Genomic DNA, 22,306 nt, shown 5'->3' on the forward strand with positions numbered 1-22,306 from the left:
TTAGAACACCGGATAGGGAATCCCCCTCCTCCGCAGTGTCTTGGGAGGAAGGGGATCCCCCATCAGAGATCTCCCCGCGGCAGCCGAAGGGAGCCACAACAAGGAGGCTGAAGAGCCGCATGCGGCTCCGGAGCCGCAGGTTGCAGACCCCTGTACTAGACGCTTGGCGTGTACAGCATCCCATGGATAAACAATACCCCTTTTACTCTAATCCCATTGCACACACTCTAGGCTGGATTACTTTTTTGTGGATATCTCCACATTACGAGCTACTACTTTCTCCGATATATGCCCTATCACGTGGTCCGATCATGCCCCTGTGGTATTGGAGATGAAATTAGGTACAATTCCAGTACGGAAATGCCACTGGAAACTCAATGATTTTTTGCTTAATTACCCCCCCCCCACTAAAACGACTCTGCAAACTGCTGAGTCAAAATCACGTAGGCACTAGGCTCAAAGCTCAAGCTCAAAGAGCTAGCTATAGGTAAGGTGAAGAAGTCTTTGATGTATCTTTGCCAACGTTATAATGACAAATGTAACAAGGCTGACTCGCTGTTAGCTCGCCAAATTCGGTATCAGACTGCTAAAGCGACCCCTATGGCATTAAAGGATACCATTGGCACCCTTTAGTACGATCCAGAAGTTATGGCGGGAATCTTTGGAGACTTTTACTCCTCCCTATATAAGACAGTACAGGACTCACAGAAAGGTGACCAGGATATTCTTAGATCATGCATCTCAACTTACCTGGCCTGCTGTGCTTTTCCGACTGGAGGAGACGGCTATTGAGAAACTTAATGAGTCTATTTTATCTGAAGAAATAAGCCCTGCCACTGAAGGCTCCGGGAGCTGACACATTGGTACCATACTTAACCACACTTTTTAATGATTTTCTGGAGGGGGTGCCGATTCCCCAAACTATGCAGCATTCTTATATATGTGTTGCCAAAACCTGGTTAGTTGCCAAAACCCCCAGTGTCCTTCTAGCCCTATTGCCCCTTGAATTCTGATTTGAAAATCTTCACTAGAATTTTGGCTACTAGATTGGGGATGTATTTACCTGGAATTGTTTCCAAGGATCAGGTTGGCTTTATAACCTCTCGTCAAGCTGATGACAACACCAGATGTACAATTGATATTATTGATGCTCTTTATAAGGGGCAGTACGTTTGAGCCTAGATGCCCTTTCTCATGCAAACTCTACAGTGGATTGGTCTTACAGGCCCTTTTTTCAGAGCCACTGTAGCACTTTATACATCTCCTTCGACCGAAGTACGTCTTACCCATGCAAATTCCCCTAAAATTGCAATCCAAAATGGCACTAGGCAGGGATGTCCGCTTCCCCCCTTATTATTTGCTTTATGTATTGAACCACTAGCTAGAATGATAGGACAAGATCCTGATATTCAAGGGGTTCTAATAAAACTAAATTGTTTACTATTGCACTGTATGTTGATGATGTTTTATTGACTCTTACTAATCCTCTCTTCACCCTTCCTAATTTACATACTTTGTATGCAGCTAATTATACTCCACTTTTTAAAGAGCTCTGTCTGCTTATGCAGAAGTGGTGCGCTTTACCACTGTCTTTTTTTGGTCGTATTTCGGTAATTAAAATGTCAATTTTGCCGAAACTTTTGTATTTATTTGCGACACTACCTATTTCGATCCCTATATCCTCTCTTGGAAGATTGCAAGTGGCAGCTCCCAATTTTATATGGGAATATAAACGTCACCGTTTGCCTAAATCAGTATTATGCTACCTCTGAGAAAGAGGTGGACTTGGTGTCCCTGACTTTCTTAAATATTACCTGGCGACGCATTTGCGTCACTTTGCTTCTTGGTCTACCCTGCACTCTTTCAATAGATTCATGGAATATGAAAAATTGTGGTTGGCACCGATACATCCTAATTCATTTCTCTGGAACTCAGGTCATGATACCACAGAACAGTTCCTTTTTGGGACCTATGCATTTTTTAAGGGGTATATGGCTCCAAAGTCAAGATAAATATGCCCTGATGGCACTTGCATCATTAATTAACTCTTTCCTTTTTTACTCTACTCCTACCTAATAGTCTATCGTGCTCAATGGTTCAGCCATGGAGGGACAACTATCTTTTTCAATTTCGTCATATTGTGAACCCTTGTATCAGACGCTTACTGTCATTTCAGGAGTTGAAAGACAAGTTTGAGATACTCGTACTTGCTTTTAGGGGTACCTTCAAATATGGCATTATGCCCATTCTATTGCTAAAAATATGCTATTTTTTCATATGACGGAATTTGAAAAGCTGTGTGCAGGAGGACCCTCTCAGCGGGGACTAATCTCTGGCATCTACCTGATGTTAAATACTGAGCCAACATGCTCCTTTGTCAAACATGGTTATATGCCTAAATGGGAAGCAACCTTGGGTAGGGAGCTACCTCTTGAAATCTGGAAAATTATTTGGGATAGTGCCCGTAAGAGCTCAATTTGCACTGCATTTAAAGAAAATGCATACAAGGTACTTATGAGGTGGTATTTTACTCCAAATAAACTACATGCGATTTTTTCTAATGCAAGCAATATATATTGGAGATGTGGTATGGAAATTGGCACTTTATATCATACTTTCTGGTCCTGCTTGCTTATAAAGCCCTATTGGGCAAAAATTAACACTCTTCTCTCAGAGATTCTGGAAGTACATATATCGCTCGATGTAGTTACTCATCTGCTGGGTCTTCCTATTTCCACTCTAACTAAAATGAATAGAAAACTGACATGTCATATACTCACTGCAGCCAGGTGCCCTATTGCTAGACAGTGGAAATCTACCTCACCCCGGCTCAATAGATTTATATGCTAGAATCAAAGAAGTTCAACTCATGGAAAAGGCCAGGATCTATGATAGATATGACAAATGTACAGCAATCTGGGACCCGTGGGACTCATATCTATTATCAGCCACTAATATGTTTCAACATGTGACTGTTAATCTTCAGCTAGCCCCTTCCAATGTATCTCTTTCTATTATCTCCTAGGGGATAACTCCGGGAACTCCACCTAATTAATTGCAAAATCTTTACCATTTGTTCTGCATTCTTCTAGTATCCTCACTCTCTCCCCCTCCTTTCCATTTCTTCTCTTTTTTCCTTGTCGTTGTTTGATTCATCAAGAAATTTCTGGTTTAATTCAAGATATTATTGGAATTGTATATTACACATGATGTGGTGTATAGAATAAGCCTCCCGCAAGAAATTTGTGATTGGCTGTATTCTTCCACATACACAGCCAGTTCAAGATTGAACAAGGCTGCCAGGCTGACAGCCCTGAGTAGGTTCCAGCCCCACCCCGACGACATTGCAGACATCCTCCTGGTAAGTTTCCAGTTTAATTTGTTTGCTTTTTACAAGAACAGTACTTTTCTGAAAATGTTTTCACAAACTTGTCCGGTTAATATGTTCTTTGTTTTTTCTTCACCCACCAGGAAGTATACGTGATAGCTACTATTGGCTTCACAGGAGGATGTCTGCCATGGAGCGTCAGATAAGGATGGCCCCTCTTTGGGGTATGCCCAGGCGGTACCGCTTTTAAAACCAGCCCAAAAAATAGTTTGTAAAAAATTTGCAAATATGTTATTAAAATTTTGTTATATTTTATATTTTTTAGATTCATATTTAAATGTTGTTTGTTTACCAAAAATCAGTTGTGGAGGGGGGGGGGGATAAAACCCACCAAAAATTTGTAAAAAACAAAAAGCAAGATTTTGTATTGTTTTTTTTATTTCAAATAACAAATCCACACATAAAAAGCTACATCCAGGCCTGCTGTGACATCCATGTTTCTCCTTTACAAAATAAAAAAAAAACATTAGTTTTCACAGAATGGTTGTTTGAACAGTAATTATCTAACATGCTCTTATCCTACACTAACCTGTTTTGGAAGTTTGGCAGAGTTTCCACCATTCCTGCATTCCTCTCTGGTCATCTCTTCCAGACTATCATGTGACCTTAAAAGTAACATAGCTGGGTATGTTAGATATGTCCTCTTCAAAATATATGTAATTGTGATATCATTCAAGAATACATTTTGCATACAATACACAGCTGAACACCTTGGTATGTCAGAAATGTAGTTGTCCAATTAGCAAGCACATTTATCTCTAAAAGGCAAGTGGCAGAGAAGTGAGGTGTGCCAGATTTGGTCCCTAGACAACTAGATTTGTGCTCATTTAGTGAACAGTTTAAATTGTGTTTTTAGAAATAATGTTTAGCTTCTTTTAAGGTCATATAATGTATACGTGAGAAGAAAGAAGGAGGTTTGAGGCTCTTAATTTTAGTGCAAAATAAAATTATATATTGTGTTTGAATAGTCAGTCTGTACTTGATATTCGTACAATTGTATACAGTATTTTCCCTCTGTCCTGTTAGAGACAGGGGTTTGGCATACTATAAAGGATTGCTCCTAGCAAAGATAAATTTGTGAGATTAACCGTATCACGTGAATATCCAATGCGTTTCGCCTCGATGGGCTTCCTCAGGGATAGGCATTTGGAGCGTACTTTATGGTCTGTATGTACATATAAAGATGCATAGTAAAAATAATAATACAGAGTAATAACATTCAACATTCATTTGCATTATAGTTGTATGAATAAGTAATAGATTTTATTCTTTACCAATATTGTTGTTAATCTAGTAATGCTAAGTATGTACTGCAATACATGTATTATTCACATATTTAGTATATGACTTTTAAGCCCTAAGCAGCCATCAACAACAATTTATATCTTTCCAGGATGTATTAGAAACAAGTATATATTTGGTATGTATTACAACAATACACATTGTATACAGAAGATGTTGGACTTTATATTACAACTTTTACATAATTAGCTTGAAATATCACTTAAGGTAAAAAAATATGATCTATCCATATACAGCAAACAACCTACAGCTGTGATTGTACCAATTTACTAATTTACAACCTATTTACCAATTTACAACCTATTTACTCCTATCTTCAATTCGGCCATTCTGGGTTCTTTATCCAGTGACTGGCACGTAAGAGATATTTATTCTCTCTTTGTCTTACATGGTGAATATAATTATTATTATTTTTTCTATGCATCTCTATATGTACATGCAGACAGTAATGTACGCTCCAAATACCTATCCCTGAGGAAGCCCACCAAGACAAAACACGTCGGATATTCACGCAATACGATACAAAATTTATCTTTGCTAGGAGCAATCATGTATATTATGCTCCTGTCCTGTGAAGTGTTAACAGGACCGAGGGAAAATACTGTATACAATTGTATGAATATCATGTACTGACTGACTATTCAAACACAATATATAACTTTATTTTTGCACTAAAATTAAGAGCCTCAAACATTTTTCTTTCTTCTCACGTATACATTATATGTCCTTTACCTAGAGGTAGTTTGAATACATATGCTATATAAGAGTGAGGTGAGGAATATTTTCTTGTAATCTTACTGTTCTTTTAAAGTCATTATAGCAATACTAGTAGAGTTTTGAGTTGAGACATCATACTTGATTAGAATCACTCTTTGACACATTTACAAAATTCTTCTGGAATTAGATAGCAAAACTGCATTTAGAGCATACTATAGCCACATACAAAGAAATGTATATAGGTAAATTGTCAAATAATTGTGAGGGACACTAACCCGTGGACATTGGGCAAACACAAAATAGAGATTAGATTAGTTTATACAGGAAGATGATGCAGGATAACACAAACAAACATAGTAGGTGTCATGGAGTCCTGAAAACATTAGTGATGATACTTTGTTGAAGAATAAGATAGGACTAATGTTTCACCTGGCACCGGCATCCACCTATCAAAGTCGCCCAGGCCGATCACAGGCGCGGGCCACCTCAACAGCCTGGATTGCTTGTGATCTGGTGTTTGGAGGTGGGTGGGCAGAAGTAGAGGGCCTGCTGGAGCCGGGGGACAGGATGGAGCCGATGACCAGTAAGGAGCTGGGAAGCCTGCAGGAGCTGGTGGCCACGAAGAAGCCGTGGGGCCTGATGGAGCTCCTGGGATTTGCCAACCCAGCATGTAAAGTACCGCCTGATTTACTTGAGATTGTTGGCCCAGGGATTCACTTAACATGTTACAGAGATGGTGGAACATGTAGGCACCCAAAGTGGCCGATTGTTCTTGGTCCAATTCAATCAGACGCTGCATGGCTGCCAGATGCTGTTGGTTGATCTCTTGGTCCTGGTGATTCTGGGTTACAGTTTCCTGTAGGAGTGTAAGGACCTGTCCCAAATTAGTGGAACTTGGGGCAGACATCCTTGACCCTGCCACTCTATCACAATGGCCAACCAGACGGCATCCTGACATTGGAACACCAACAAATATTACACAAAACGTTAGACAAATCTATACACATTTTCTTCAAAATCCAAAACATTCAACGTGGATTGGTTACAGAAACCTCTTCAGCATTTCCTCTTCTGGTGGTAAATGGCCACCTGAGGGACCCTAACCAAAAATACAAATGGAACAAATTGGGAAATGTTCATTCTCCCCAGCCCATCCCAATAAAAACACAAATGGACCAGTTCTTGCCTACCTCCACAGTAGATGCAGCCTGTGAAAACTCTCCAGAACCACAAACCAGCGGACAGTGATGTTCTACAAAGGCACATGATATATCACATCAAAATGAATGAATGTGTAGACAAATCTTCACATATCTAAAGTCCAAAATTTTTAGCTAAGGCAACCCGAAATTTTAAAATCAGGCAGAAATTGGAGTCTAGTTTACAAATTTAACTCAATAAACAGACAGACATTCCCAAAGTAAGGCAGCACGAAAAAACATATTAAAAGAAAATTAAAAAAAAAAAGGATTAATATTTAGCTTTTAGAAGGCTAAGTACCTGGATTCTCCTCCAGGCCTCTCTGCAGTGGCTCAATTACCTCCTCCATGTGGATCTAATAAATAAACCACCAAAACAAAAATAGAGTGAGCTTGACTAAAAAAGATAATTTTTATTGATCAGTTGGCTATAAAAATTAACAAAAAACATAACACTTCAAGACAAACAAATGCATGAAATTAAACATGTGGGGGAGGTGAAATATTACACATATGACTGTGGTTTTAAACATGATTAGAGACAGCTGCACAATGTCAAACAAGATAAACCATAAAGATTCATCTTACCAGGAAGAACACTGTCATCTTCTACATGCGAAGTGACTTCCTCATCATCCTCATCACTCTGAGCAGAGAGGGCAGGAGGGGACTTCTGCGTCTCAGGGCGTACTATTGTAAAAAATTAGAAACACATACATTGTTGATGCTAGTAAAAATAATGGCAAAATACACTAAACAGGTCATCTAACAAAATTGATCTAATATTTCCCCCAAACAAAACAAAAGTAAAAACACAATACAATTTTGGACTAAATTCAAATTACTAAACTGTTGCAATCCCAAAAATAGCCAACAAAAACTAAACATTGGTAATTAGGTACTGTAAAAGGATTGAACTTACATGGTTGCCAAACATCAGAGTCATCCCGGTAGTTCACCCCTACCACCGTTTCTGGCCCAATGAATGACGCTATTCTTTCATACTCCCACTGCACTACCCTGTTTCCCCGATTATAAGGCACTGTCTTATATTTTTTGAAATGCCAAAATATGCCCTAGGTCTTATTTTCAGGGGATGTCTTATTTTTCCATGAAGAAGACTACAGTACACATTTATTGTTGAAAATCACTCATGTGCCATTGATTGTCCCCTTCTGATCACTCTGAGCCATTGATTGTCCCCTTCTGATTACTCATGTGCCATTGTTTGTCCCCTTCTGATCACTCATGTGCCATTGATTGTCCCCTTCTGATCACTCTGTGCCATTGATTGTCCCCCTTCTGATCACTCATGTGCCATTCATATTCCCCTTCTGATCACTCATGTGCCATTCATTTTCCCCTTCTGATCACTCATGTGCCACTGATTGTCCCCTTCTGATCACTCTGTGCCATTGATTGTCCCCTTCTGATCACTCTGTGCCATTGATTGTCCCCTTCTGATCACTCTGTGCCATTGATTGTCCCGTTCTGTTCACTGACTTACCTTTTTTTCTACTGTACGGCCGGGTAACTCCCTTAGGGCAGGGATCAGCAGCTTGCTTCCTGGTGCAGAATCGCGGGGGCGCGTGTGCCGGCTTGTTACTTTCAGTTTCGCTCTGCACTGCAGCCAGCATCGAGGAGACACACACACGGGGGGGTGGCTTATTTGATAAGGGATGCCTTATAATCAGGGAAACACAGTAGGTGTTGAGGATTTGTGCCACTCCTCGCGGCCCGTGCCCAGGGTCCTGTGTGTGTGGGTCCTGATATGTCTGAAGATGTCACTCACACGCTTTTGACACTGGCTAATGGTCCATTGTTTTCTGCCAACTTCATTACCCTCCTGGCAATTTCCTCACAGAGTCCCTGCCCCGGAAAATGTTCTACGTAGGACGCCATGAGGGCTGCATTTTGCTCAGGAGTGCAGTTGGTTGCCTTGGAAGCAGAATCCCTGGGCTGTCTCAAACTGGCTGAGGTGCCTTGCTTGATAAATCAGGGCCAATGTGCCTGCAATGCCATTTTCTTTTGTGATTATAATATATTATAATATTATAATATATTGTTCTAGTAACTGCTGTCTGAACTGTAATTCTCACTTTTGAGAAATGTCCTTTTTCTTATTTATTGGACACTTTCTTTTGGTAATGGTGTTGTTTAATTTAGGTGTTTATGATTATTTTCTTTATGTGGAAAAGGTCCCACGGTGCATGCATCAGCGTCAAAGACTGTTATTGGCCAGGGAAGGGGGGGGGGGGGGGGCAGCACAAGACAAGCACTGCATGTGCACATAGGAGCGTAAGCCTGACCCAATCTGAATGTTCTTTCCTTACAGAGCCACTATGCAACAGCAAGAACTAGTACAGTTGCAGGAGAGGAAGAGATACTGCTGGGGAATTAAAGCCATTAACGCAATTGTGTTTCCTTGCTTTATGTGAGATACAATTTTTCAGTCTGCCAAAAACACTGTATACAATTAGAGCGGAACTAAATGAAAAACCTCAAAATGACACTTAGCTTACTTATTCCTGCAGGTCCCTCAATGGCGCTGGGGGCTGCCATCTTCATTCTTCTCTTCCTCCTTCTTTAGGTCTTCTTGGCACATCACCTAATCTCGCACAGGTGCAGGTGCAAGATTGGGTGAAGTAGCCTGCTGTAAATAGGAAAAAAAGAGAGTCGATCTCAAGACTGCGCTTGCGTGAGATCAGCATCTATTTCACTTAATAAAAAAATGCCCCTTTCTGCGCATGTCTGACATCTCGGGCATGCGCAGAAGGAGCAGCCAGAGCCTCCCAGGATGCATGAGGTAGGTATCCCGGGAGGCACTGCACTCCCTTTTATGAGTTTAGGTACACTTGAAGCACTTTCTAGTTTATTGCAGGTAATCTGTTTTAATGAACAGCTGGATAACTGGTTGACACCTAGTGGTATAAAAAATTCTACAAGATACAGCCCTGGGCTGCAATACGTAGAGAAAAGCTGAACTTTTTATTTTATATATTACTGGGCTTTTTATTTAAAGAGTTTCAACATGTTGGAGATGAGAACATAAATAGATTTCCTTCCTGCATAAAAAGATAGTGGGCTGTGTTTAGAGGAAATATAGTTTGTGGACATGTAGGAAACCACTGCAGCAAGAACCTGACAGAGGTTTTGTCTCTAACCCTCTGTGTCCTAAACAAATGTTTTGAGTGGAGTTGGCCCCTAATAAAACAAACTTTAATTCAAGATGTCCAGATATCTGATATAAGCAGCAGACAGATGTTGATGGTTTAAGTCTCCACCCTGTGAGCAAATAATTATGTATTGTACGTTGACCGCCAAGCATGGACTTTCTCTACATGTCAAGTGGAACCAAGTAGAGGGTCAAGCTCCAATAGCACCTGGCTCACTGGCTTGATAACTTGACCTGCCTTTTCACCTGGCTTCTTTAGCCCAAATCTAACACATTCAGCTTGCTGGTTTGGCTCAGACCCTTCAATTTTCACCTGACCAGCCAGCAAGGGAGCCAGGAACATGTGCTGAAAAAGGTGCCATATCCCCCAACAAACAACATAGAACAGAGTACAAGTGTACCTTAGCTGGATCTGGTCACCAATTAGGGCAGGGGTGTCCAAACTTTTTACAAAGAGGGCCAGATTTAGTGAGGTGAAAATTTGTGGGGGCCGACCATTTAGCCTGACATTCTTTGAACCATTAACATTAAATGCAAATGAACTATTTTATGACATTTTTATTGCAAATGGCATACTTTTCATTTCTTCACACAGAACACAGAAATAAATCTAAACAAGTTTTTACCAAAATCACTCTGCCTTTCAGTTTTGAAGACCACATAAAATAAAGAAAAAGTCTGCCTGGGAAAAAAAACTTTCGGGAAGATTAAACATATCTAGGTTTATTTGAAACATTTCATATTATTCACTATTAAACGCTCACTGTAAACTTCTAAATTCAAAACATGTGAACAGAAAAATAACACTAACAGTTATCTTATTTAGAAGTACAAATGAAGTCTATGAATCCATGTATCACTCGTTCTTTCATTTTTCAATTGACCATCAAAAAGCAAAAATCTGTTATTTGATTTTGAATATAAAAACAAAAAAGAGCATCGAGGACTTCCGGTTCCGGCGCTTTGCGAGCCGGCAGCATGTGAGAAGTGGCTCCACTCACCTCCGGGATCCCGCGATAGAAAACCGGCACAATTGTTCCTCTCCTGCACGCAGCGGCTCTTTGGCTTACCGGAGGCCTGGATGGACCAATTCCTAGAGCGCTCCTCAGTGTCTGCAAGCCAGGAATCCATGGGCAAGAAAGATAAGATCAAGGCCACTCCTTCCAAAATGGACGCCGCGTCTTCTTCAGCACGTGCATCCACCGCTGTCTCTTCACAGGTACACCCTGCTGATCTTTCTGATCTCTCCCAGCCTACACTAATAGCTGATGCAGTGGCAGCATTACTAAAGCCTACATTACAGGAGGCTATTGATACTGCAGTACAAAAGGGAATACTATCCTTGAGGAAAGATTTAAAGGAGCAGTCACAAAGATTAGATAATGCTGAACAGCGGATCACGCTAGTTGAGGATGATGTTACTTCCGCCAGAGCTATTCTTTCAGTGCTAGAAAACAAAGCGCAAGCATTACAGGATAAAATAGAAGACCTGGAGAACAGATCCAGGGGCAATAACCTGCGAGTTGTAGGCCTTCCAGAGAATGTCAAACCGTCAGTTACTTGAAATATGCTCTACGGTGATACCACAGTTACTGGGCCTTCAACTCTCCTGTAAGGTTGAACGTGCTCATAGACTGGGTCCGGTTCGCAAGGAACTGTCTAAACCTCGACCAGTACTGGTGGCGTACTCTCATTACACCGATAGAACCCGCATACTGCAAGCTTTCCGCAACCAACGCAGTCTGCACTTGGAAGGTGCCTCCTTGCTCATATTTGCAGACTACTCTGCAGAAGTATCCCGCAAAAGGCGCAGTTTTCAACAAGTCTGTTCCACATTATATCGCCACAAAATGCGCTTTACACTGGCTTATCCAGCGGTTCTCCATTTTTCTGATGACAAGGGGCACAAGTATTCTCTTACCTCGGCTGAGGAGGCAGAGAGTTTGGTGCATGCCCTACTGTCTGATCAACCCTCCACTCCATCGGATACATCTTCTATTTCCCCACCACGCTCAACGGAACGTTCATTGCTTCCAGTGTACTCCCCAAAATCACCCAGGCGCCCGGGGCCATCATCCACTAAGAGGATCCGTGACACGCACCGTTCTGAGCCGCTGCCCAAGGCGAGATAATTTTGGAAAGATCTATGCCCCATTTTAAATTGCCTTTTTTTTTTCTACTATGTTTCTTTTTGAAACTATACCACTAAGATTCCCGCTTACTGAGGTGTGAGCCTACCACTGATGATATTGTATTGCTCTTACCAATGTTACTGACTTGGTTCGTTTGTTATTGCTCTGCGAGGAAAAAAGGAAGGACATCCTTATATTCTGTCTGTCTTCCCCCTTGTGATGTCTTGTCTGTCCCCTTTTGTTCTACTTTTCCTAGTTTTGGAAGCACTCACTTTGTTTGGTCACACAGCCATTATATGTATAATGCTCTTTCTGCTTGGATTGTCTCTTATTATCATTGTACTCTGGGTGTATCATTTACCATCAAAATTGAGGGGTGTGACTATATGTCACTACCCCGCTCACTCTTTGTATTTGCCATGTTGCTGATATGTTGCAAACGGTTTAGTCGATCTGTACATAAATCCGTTATACATATTATATGCCGATAATCTCATGGAATGTTAGGGGGTTGCGTTCCCCTAACAAGCGCATGTCTGTACTCCGTCGTCTAAAGAGGCTGAAGGCAGACATTGTGCTGTTACAGGAAACACATTTAGGAGACAATGATTTTTATAGAATGAAGAAATTATGGGTTGGGGAAGTGTATGATACCCCCTCTGCAGATCGGAAAGCTGGGGCGCTGACTTTGATCCATAGGTCTTTTCCAGGCAAGGTAAAAACGGTGCAAAGTGACTCTGCTGGACGTATTTTGAAAGTAATTATACAACTTCATGATTGTGATATATCTATATATAATATATATACACCAAATTCACCTCCACCAGCCTTCTTTCAGGAAGTATCCAGCTGGTTCGCTCAAGACCCCACTCCTTGCAAAATATTGGGAGGTGATTTCAATTCGGTTATGGTGCACCCTGAAGACAGGAGCTCTGGCACGGGTGTGTGCAATATGAAGAACACTCCGGATTCAGTTTTAGCAGACTTTGTCAATGCCATGTCTTTAAATGACATTTGGCGTCAGTACCATCCCCTAGAGCGACAATATACATTTGTCTCTCAAGCCCATGTAGCCCAGGCTCGCCTGGATTATCTGTTTTGTACAGACCCTATTATGTACAGAATTGAATCACCAGAGATATATACCATGGTTATCTCGGATCATTCTTCAATCTCTATTGTAGTAAGAGATCAGTACCCTAGAGGGGATTATGTGCCTTGGCGCTTCCCATCCTATTTGATCAAAGATCCTGAATTTCAGGGAGTATTGACATCTGCATGGCTTGAATATGCTCAACACAATGCAGCCCATAGAAATGAGCCGATACTATTTTGGGAAGCAGGTAAGGCCTACTTGAGAGGCAGAATTATCTCCTTTATGACTAAAAGAAAAAAAGAGACCCTGTCTCACTTCCTATCAGCACAACAAAAGCTTAGGATAGCGCAACAGGCGCTAACTGACAACCCCACCCTGAACACTAAGCAAATGTGGTATGAATCCAAATGTAACTTTGATTCTTGGCTTAACCAATATGAGCAGCTGAAGAGTAAATATAGATCTCTGGAATACCATAAGTATGGAAATAAATCGGGCAAAATGCTAGCTAATTTGGTATGTACGGGCTATAAACCAACATATATTCCAAAACTGTATTCCTCCACGGGTGAGATGGTTACTTCACCCAAGGAAGTGAACCATTGCTTAGCTCAATATTTCCAAAACTTGTATTCATCACCTGAGATGGATGTTCAGGCCGGGGCAACGTTTTTATCGACAGTTGATCTACCTTACTTACAACAACTTGACATAGATGCACTGAATGCTCCTATTACTAAGGAACAGATTTTGAGGACTATTAATAGTTTGAAAAATGGAAAAGCCCCAGGTCCTGACGAGGTGGTGGATGATTTACATGCACTGTATTCTACTCTTTGGGATACAGGTATGTACTTTAGGTCTGGACAAGAAGCATATATAAAGCTTCTCTTGAAAAAAGACAAAAATCCATGTGATCCAGAGTCATACCGCCCTATTTCTCTGGTGAATATCGATGCAAAAATTTTGTCCAAAATTCTTGCGGATAGGTTGGCTCAAAATATTACCATCTCCTATTTCCCCTTCACAAGTGGGTTTTGTCCAGGGTAGGGCTGCGGTGACCAACATTAGAAAAGTATGACCTAGATTTAGCTATTGTCACTATAGCTATAGATGCACACAAAGCGTTTGATACAGTTGTTATACCATGGCTGTTTGCGGTACTCAAACATATTGGATTCCGGGGTCCTTTCCTTAAATTGCTGGAAGCCATGTATGCTTCCCCAATAGTAAATATACACACACCTGGATTTTTATCCACCCCCATCGCCCTCCATAGGGAAACTAGACAGGGGAGTCCCCTGTCCCCCCTTCTGTTTAACCTCGCGCTAGAACCACTAGTCAGACATCTAGATACTACCCCTCTTTTGCACGGCATAGAGGTTCATGATAGCGAATTGCGTTCCGCTTTTTTTGCAGACGATATTTTGATTTTCACCTCTAACCCCAGGTATGACAGTCATACTATTCAAAAGGTGTTTAGTATTTATAAAAGTTTTTCAGGGCTAAAAATAAATTTTGAAAAAAGTGAGATATTGTCTCTGGCCAGATCTACGGAAGTGGTAGAGAGTTGGAGAGCTCATGTACCGTTTAAAGTGGCATCACACTCTATAGTGTATCTTAGACTGCGTATTGGACGTTCGCCATCATCTTTGTATACATTAAATTACCCTCCCTTAATAGCCAAAATACAGAAAGAACTGAAAATGTGGGAACAATTGCCTTTGTCATTTCTTGGCCGATGCCATCTAGTGAAAATGATGTCTTTCTCTAAACTACTGTATCCTATGCAGACATTACCTCTGCTACTGACCCATGCGGATGTCAATGTTTTGAATAAAGCCTTCACAAAATTTCTTTGGTCAGGTAAACGCCCAAGGATCTCACTGATGAAATTATACCTACCTAGGACTGAAGGGGGCGTGGGCTTTCCTAATGTAAGACTTTAGAATTTGGCCTGTCTGACAAGACATGTTGTAGATTGGCTTAGGGGCACATTCTGTTATTCCAATGTACCTCTGGAAAGTGCTATGTCATATCCATGGGATCTATGTGCTCTATTACACTGTAAATTCTCAGTGATTCCAGCTTTTCTGCGTCACAATATATTAATCAGAGACACGGTGGTGGCATGGAAGGTGACTAGGCAACGGCTAAAACTTCCAGCTTGTCTCTCTCCATATCTGCCCATCTGTGGAAACCCTATGTTTCCCCAAGCACATGAGGACGCAGCGTTCCAATTATGGAAACGCAAAAGTTAATTGTTCGTTAAAGATCTCTTCCGCACGGAAGATTTGATTAAGGTATCCCTGACGGATTTACAAGCTAAATATGGTATCCCGCGATGGGCACTTCATCCGTTGTACTACAATCAGGTTATATCCTACCTTAAATCTTTGGTACTGCATTATGTAGATGTCTTTCGCCCTAATAGTTTTGACAAGCTGCTATCATTATCTCCTCCAAATATATCCAATATACATGTTTATCTTCTGCCTACTTTTGTTAAGCCTTTATCGGTTTCTAATGTGAAAATGTGGCTAAAGGATTTCCCGGACCTAGATATAGTAGATACTGTTATAGAGGGCTACCAGACGGTGCGGCAGAGTATAGTGAATGAGGTATGGAGAGAATCCCAATTTATGTTATTACATAGAGCTTATAAGGTGTTAAGGCCCTCCATTTCTACTCCACAACCCACGCATTGGGATTTTCAATGCCCGAAGTGCAACTGCAATAATGCCTCTCTGTCACACCGTTTATGGTTTTGCCCCAATATTACCAACTTTTGGCATCATAAACTATTGTTAATTTCTAATGTTGCTAACTACTCAATTTTGAAGACACCCTCTCTGTTGCTGTTCGGTTCCTGGGAGGGTGTAACTATGGATAATATACCACGCTCTGTGCAGAAATGGATAAATGTTTGCTTGTTGGCAGCAAGACGTGCGATTATGCATAATTGGATACAACCTCTTCCACCCACCCCGGAGCAAGTCCTCTCATCCCTCAAAGTTTTGTTCCACAGAGAGATGTTGGATGCTCAACTACAAGGAGATGATTCTATAACGTGTTTTTGGCAACAATGGTACCACTTTCTGCTTTATGCATTTCCGTGTTCGGAACGCACATCAATCCTCAAACTGTTCCAATATTCTACATGGTATCTTACTAATATATCTGACTAATGATCCACAGATTTATCTATAGACTCCACCGGCTGACTTTATGTTGTTTTTCTTTTTATTGACCAAAGTGTTATGAGTGTCTCCCCCCTCCCCTCATGTGTTTTGCTACCCTATTGGTTTCAGTTGTTTGAATGTCTTCGTATTTTTGAAAAATTAATAAAAACATTTTGAAAAAAAAAAAAGACCAGGTTTTTCATTATTTCAATTTTAGACTCGGATAAAAAATACAAAATGGAGAAACAGGCTGTCAGACCGAATTTTATTTTAATATTTAATTTGTCAGGTTTTTACGAGACCTGGTTTGATTGTCAATTGAAAAACATAAGAACAAATTATACACGGATTGAAAAGAGTGCATATTTAAAACTGTGGTTTTGATCATTACAAAAAAAATCAATTCACTGAGATTTTAGAATTTATTCACCTCAGAAGACTAATCAAATAACTTGCCTGCACTAATGTGAAGGGTGATACTGAGATCCCGGCTGCAGAAAATAGGCCAGCTCTGGCTCAAAAACATTTAATGCGCAAGATCAGGTAGGTGAGAGTCACTTAGTCTCATCCTCGCGCGGCTCTTGTTAATGTTCATAAACGAGAATGTCTTCTCACACAAGGATGTCGAGCCAAACAAGCTCAGCATTTTCCTAGCAAATGTTCAAATCACTTGGAACCTCACCTGTTGGTGCCGACTGCGACACTCGGTGTCACACTGCAGCTCAATGAGCTCCAGCTGCAGGTGGTCTGGAGCGTCATCAGGGTCCATGGAGAGGGGAAAGGAAAAAAGTGTGATCTCCTTTTCAATAGCTGCCAAATACTGAAAGCGCTGTTGAAACTCCTCAGCCAGAGATGAGATGTCTGCTGCATACCATCTTATTTGCGCACTGATAATGTTCTGTGGAAAACTGGTCATTATTTCCTGCAGCGATGGGAAATGTGTGGTATTGGGCTGCAATTGTAATAGGTGCCTTTGGTAAAGTAGCAGCTTGGTCCCAAAGGCTTTGATGTGTAAATACAGTTGGCTTTCCACTGCATTTTGCCCCTGAAGGCTCCTGTTCAGTCGTTTTATGTCACCTAAAAATCCAAAATCAGTGTTCAGTTGTTTTATGTCACCTAAAAATCCAAAATCAGCCAGCCAAGCAGGATCAGATAGTTCTGGCATCGGTTGTCCCTTTTTTGCCAAGAATTGTCTAATTTCCTCCTTGAGAGTAAAACAGCTGCAGACCCTCGACTGAGCGATCTTACGTTGTTGTGGTACACAACATCTCTGTATTCAGCCCGGATGTCGAGTAGAAACTGTTGAAACTGGCGGTGGCACAGGGCTTTGGAGCAAATATAATTATTAGCCTTTATCACCAGTTTCATAACATGATCATATTTTTGATGTTTGGCACAGAGAAAGTGTTGGCGAATAATACAGTGAAATTTTATAGCTTTGCCTCCTTCTTCGCTGAATTTGTTAGACTAGGGTTGATAATCCACTTTGCTCCCCAGCCATGGCAGGTGCGTCATCCGTAATAATCCCAGTGACTTTATTCCACGGTAGTTTCATGTCATCTACGGTGGAACAAACAGAAACAAATAAATCTGTTCCTCTTGTTTGGTCCTTAAGGCTCTGAGGTCAAGTAGCTCTTCACTCATTTCATTGTCCACGCCTCTCAAAAAATCAGTAACTGAGCGGTGCCAGATGCATCCGTGCTTTTGTCACAGGCTAACGAAAAAAAGTCAAACTCCACTCCTTTTGCCTTCAAATGTCTCTTAATATCAGATGAAAGGTTTTCAACTCTCCTTACCACAGTGTTATGAGCCAGGCAAACATTGGCAAACTCTTGCTTCTTCTCCAGGCAAATTTTGTCCACCATTTTCATCATGCAGTCTTTTAAAAAAATCACCCTCAGTAAAAGGTTTGCAGTGGCTCACCTTTGTGGCATTTTCTCACGGGCTCACCCTTCTCGTTTGACTCACGGGCTCTTGTGAAAAAGCACTGCTGTGCTGTTAAAAACAGCTTCCAGTTGCTTCAATTTTTCACCACGTTCATTCCCAGTTTGATTGTTGAAGTTAGCATGTTCATCTGGTGGTGCCTCTTGATAATAAATACCTTGAAAACAGCCACAGTCTCCTGGCAAATTAGGCAGACACAATTGTTTCATATTCAAGTGAAAAAATACTCCAATTTCCACTTGTCCTAGAAACGATGGCCCTCGCTGTCAACTTTCCTTTTTTTAGGTATAGTCGCCATTTTAGAAATGAGCTAGAAAGGATCACACAAGGGTCACCTGGCAAGAGTGCTGCCACAGGTCTATTTCCATCTTCTGGTGAAATTTAAAATATCTTTTTTGTACACGTGTATTTTATACTGTGGTCAACAGTGCCGCATATTATTTATTTTATGGAAATCTGAACACAGGGCGCAATTGGCCCCCCAGCCAGACTTTGGACATGCCTAAATTAAGGTAAAAGATTTATAAATGACATTTGGTATTGAATATGTATGATAATATTCTGTTTTATGTGTATAAACAAATATATATTTCTTGTTTTTTTCTCCACATTTTGCTGAAACCAGTTTCTGGATATTTGTACTTGAATGTTATCCTACTATCAAAAAACCCCTGAAGAAGCAGTTGTATCTGTGAAACGGGTCAGAACTTACTAAAATGTTTGTTTCCATTTTATATAATGTGTGATGTCTGAGGCCTTTTGTTTGAGCCTTACATGTTTATCAATGAACATGGAATGTTTATTATTGTTATTGTACACTAAATAAAAATATTGTTTGTCAACAGATTAACTTGCCAACAATTTCCTGCCAAGGTACACTAGTACTCTGTTCTGTTCCTTTTCGGATTAGTCCTGGCCCATTGACTTTTGCAAAGATGAAAGTAGAGGTGCTAACAGCACCAAAATTCTGACTTGGATCTGGAAGGAGTGGTCAAGAAATATGACTGTATTCAGAATTTGTATTTTTTTTTAAAAGTATGATCCATACTATACCTGTCAAATACAGATACTATGGTACTTGGGACCTAATAAACTTGTCAATGTCTGTTGGCAGGATTGGCTGGGCCATTCAAATAGTTAAAAATTTGAGTTCCAATCAAGGTCAGAAATGCTACGATCTGAGTCAAAATCAACTCAAGTCAGAAACTATACAACCACCATTAACTGTAACTTTTAGATTTGGAGGGGGGACTATATAGTATGGGGTCCAGACATTTCTGATGGCAGCCCAGGTTTTATCAAATGTTAAATTGTTCTCTCAGAGTGGACGTGTACAATGATGTGATCATCAGCACAGTGTGATAGCTGTATCTGTTAAGGCTGCTTCCTATATTTTGCAGCCCAACAACTCACTTATTTCAAACCTTCATAGCAACTTAAAATTTTCAGAGTTTCCCCTTAGATATTAGTATCGGGTCACAAGTTTCAAAACATTTTTGAAAATACAACAATGTACCCCCAGGAGCCCAAAATTGAACATGCAAAATTGGGAACCTAGGGGCCAGTTGGGGGCAAAGAGCATTGCAATGGGGTCCCTATATTTATACCTGCCAGCTCACACTCTGGGTCAGGAAGCAGAAAAAAATAAAAATATAGGTGCAAATGGAGAGCAGATGTGGCAAACATACCCTAAAATGTAATTGCTATGGCTTTATTACAAAATTATTATCATCAGAACATGTTGCCCTGCAACATATGTCTGCTTTCCTTCCTTGGACCCCAATTTCCCTGTAACAGGGAGGTGTAAAAAACAAAAATTGTAGGTACAGATGGGGAACACTTGGCACTAAAGTTGCGTCATTGATTACGGCATCATTTACGGATAAAATATCATGCTACCCTGTCACACAAAACTGTCCACTTCACTGAACCCCAATTTTTATGCAATGGGATGGAGTAGATAACTAAAAATATACAGTAGGTGCAAGTGGAGGACATTTGTAACTACCCACAACCCCCCCCCCCCCCCACCTATCCTCTGGGTATAAATTGCTTTACTGAAAATCAGCAAACAATTGTAAGCCGTGTACCGGGGGCTTTCTAGGATACAGCGAAGTCACAAACAGGAAAGGCAAAACGGACATTAGCTTATGAAAATAGAACGTACTTTACTGAGTAATATATCAATGAACAAAATTCCAAATATAAAGAAAATTACCTTACATACACTCAGGCCAGAGGACAGCACAGCGCCCTTTTTCAAAATTGGTTCTTATGACCTGCCACACACATAGACCCTAACTTACTAGCTACTGCAGGTCTAATCTCAGTCTCTGGTAGTTCAGGTGCCAATACTATAATGCGGTGCGTGCACGATTTTACTGACCCGGGTCTTATTCTGGATCCAATGATGTCTTTAAACTGAACAACAACAACAAGTCTCTTCAGCAAACATGAGGTCCTGCAAGACAGACAGCGCTCTGTCCCTCAGCTCCTTTCAGCCTTTCTGGAAAACAATCCTTTTCCCCTGGACAGGATCTGCCTTGGACGGTGGTCAGCCTCACTCAGCCATAGCTCCTGAGACTCTAGGACGCGCTGACACTTGGATGCGAGCGGATTCTGTTTCACACACAGTCCTTGCAAGATGTCTGCTCTCCTGCTTCCTGTCTTCTGTCTTCCTTTTTCTCAGAACAACCACACCTCCTATCAATGTACAAATACTGGCAACCTGTTTAGCTGTGTTAAGAAACAGTGGCATCCTGTGGCTGAAATGCAGAACGACAGTCCTATATTTAATTACAAACATTGAACAGTGAGTGCTGTTTCTCAATCTCACATAGGCCCTGATTCATCAATGAAATCCGCGCTCGCTGGTCGCGCGTACATTCGCGCTTCCAGCGAGCCGGTTACCCGCGGTCCGGAGTTGATTCATACATCTATGAACACCCGCTGTTTATAGTAGCATTTTCGGGTTAGCAAGTTACACTATTTCTGCTTAGGGCATTCAGAGATTCAGCTTACACTTTTTATAGTGTTCTATAAGTAAAAACATACAAAAACAGTGCATAGACAAATTATAGAAAAATAAAGACTAATCTAAGAACAATAACAGAACAATAGCAGATCTATAGCAACAAATAAAAGGGAAATCTGTGAAATAATACTTAGGTAGAGTTGGTTTGCCTTGGTCTAGGTTGCTGTGTAAAGTCCAAGTTATTAGCCAGAGTCACTGGGCTCCTTGCATTGCTCAATGCGTCAGTGCTGTTGTCCTTAGCAACAAGATGATGTCAGTGAGAGCTCTCTCTTCTAGAATTACATGGCTTTTTCTAGGCCAACAACAGAGGTGGCACTAATACAACAATCCAATGACAGCAGGGTGGGGGCTGTCTGAAGGGCTGTGTCCACATGGATTATGATGGTCTGTGGACACTTCAAAAATTCCGCTGTTTTAGCCAATATTATTAATTTCATAGGTACATGTTTTATGCACTGCCAACCCCCAGAATATTAATTACCACAAATTAAGAAGATCACAGAGACCAAGGTAGGCATGTCTGGGACTTATGGTTCCCCAGGACAGGCTAACTATGGTTTCCAGGCTTTCCTGAGGCCTAGGAGACTAGTTATTGGTCTCAAATTGCTCACCATACTAATCCAACTACAAATCAGTCAACTACTACCGTGTTTCTCCGATGATAAGCCATCCCCATCAAATAAGGCCCTCCCCCCCCCCCCCCGATTTTACCCAAAACAATAAAATAAAGCACCCCCCGCAAATAAGACACCCCCCTATACCTGCGCCTGAAAGAATCTCCCATTCGGGTGGTACGGTGGGTAACTGTGTGCCTCTGTGTGACTCCTCGGTGCTGGCTGCAGTGTAGAGTGAAACAGAAAGTAACTTCAAAGGCCGTGCACGTGCCCGCGACTCCGCGCCAGGAAGGACAAGCAAGCTGCTGATCCCTGCCCTAACGGAGTCTGTTACCTGTCTGGTAAAAAAGTGAATCAGTGAACAGAAGGGGACCAATGAATGGCACATGAGTGATCAGATGGAGACAATGAATGCCACAGAATGGCACAGAGTGATCAGAAGGGGACAATGAATGCCACAGAGTGATCAGAAGGGCACAATGAATGGCACATGAGTGATCAGAAGGGGACAATGAATGGCACA

General features: G+C 41.2%; 1 long non-coding RNA gene across 3 annotated transcripts; it reads right to left on the reverse strand.

The window, feature by feature from the left end:
• Positions 1–3,783: 3,783 nt before the first annotated feature.
• LOC140338392 (uncharacterized) lies at positions 3,784–20,763 on the reverse strand. 3 transcript variants are annotated; one of them, XR_011922245.1, is made up of 7 exons: positions 20,522–20,763; positions 7,195–7,296; positions 6,908–6,962; positions 6,598–6,659; positions 5,837–6,506; positions 3,918–3,993; positions 3,784–3,831 (listed from the first exon to the last, which is right to left on the reverse strand). It is a non-coding gene; the product is annotated as an uncharacterized lncRNA (long non-coding RNA). The 3 variants fall into 3 exon arrangements; XR_011922243.1 differs by having other exon boundaries at positions 3,789–3,993; XR_011922244.1 differs by lacking the exon at positions 20,522–20,763 and adding an exon at positions 9,129–9,404 and having other exon boundaries at positions 3,789–3,993.
• Positions 20,764–22,306: the final 1,543 nt, after the last annotated feature.

This window comes from Pyxicephalus adspersus, chromosome 9 (assembly GCF_032062135.1).
Source record: "Pyxicephalus adspersus chromosome 9, UCB_Pads_2.0, whole genome shotgun sequence".
NCBI lineage: Eukaryota > Metazoa > Chordata > Amphibia > Anura > Pyxicephalidae > Pyxicephalus > Pyxicephalus adspersus.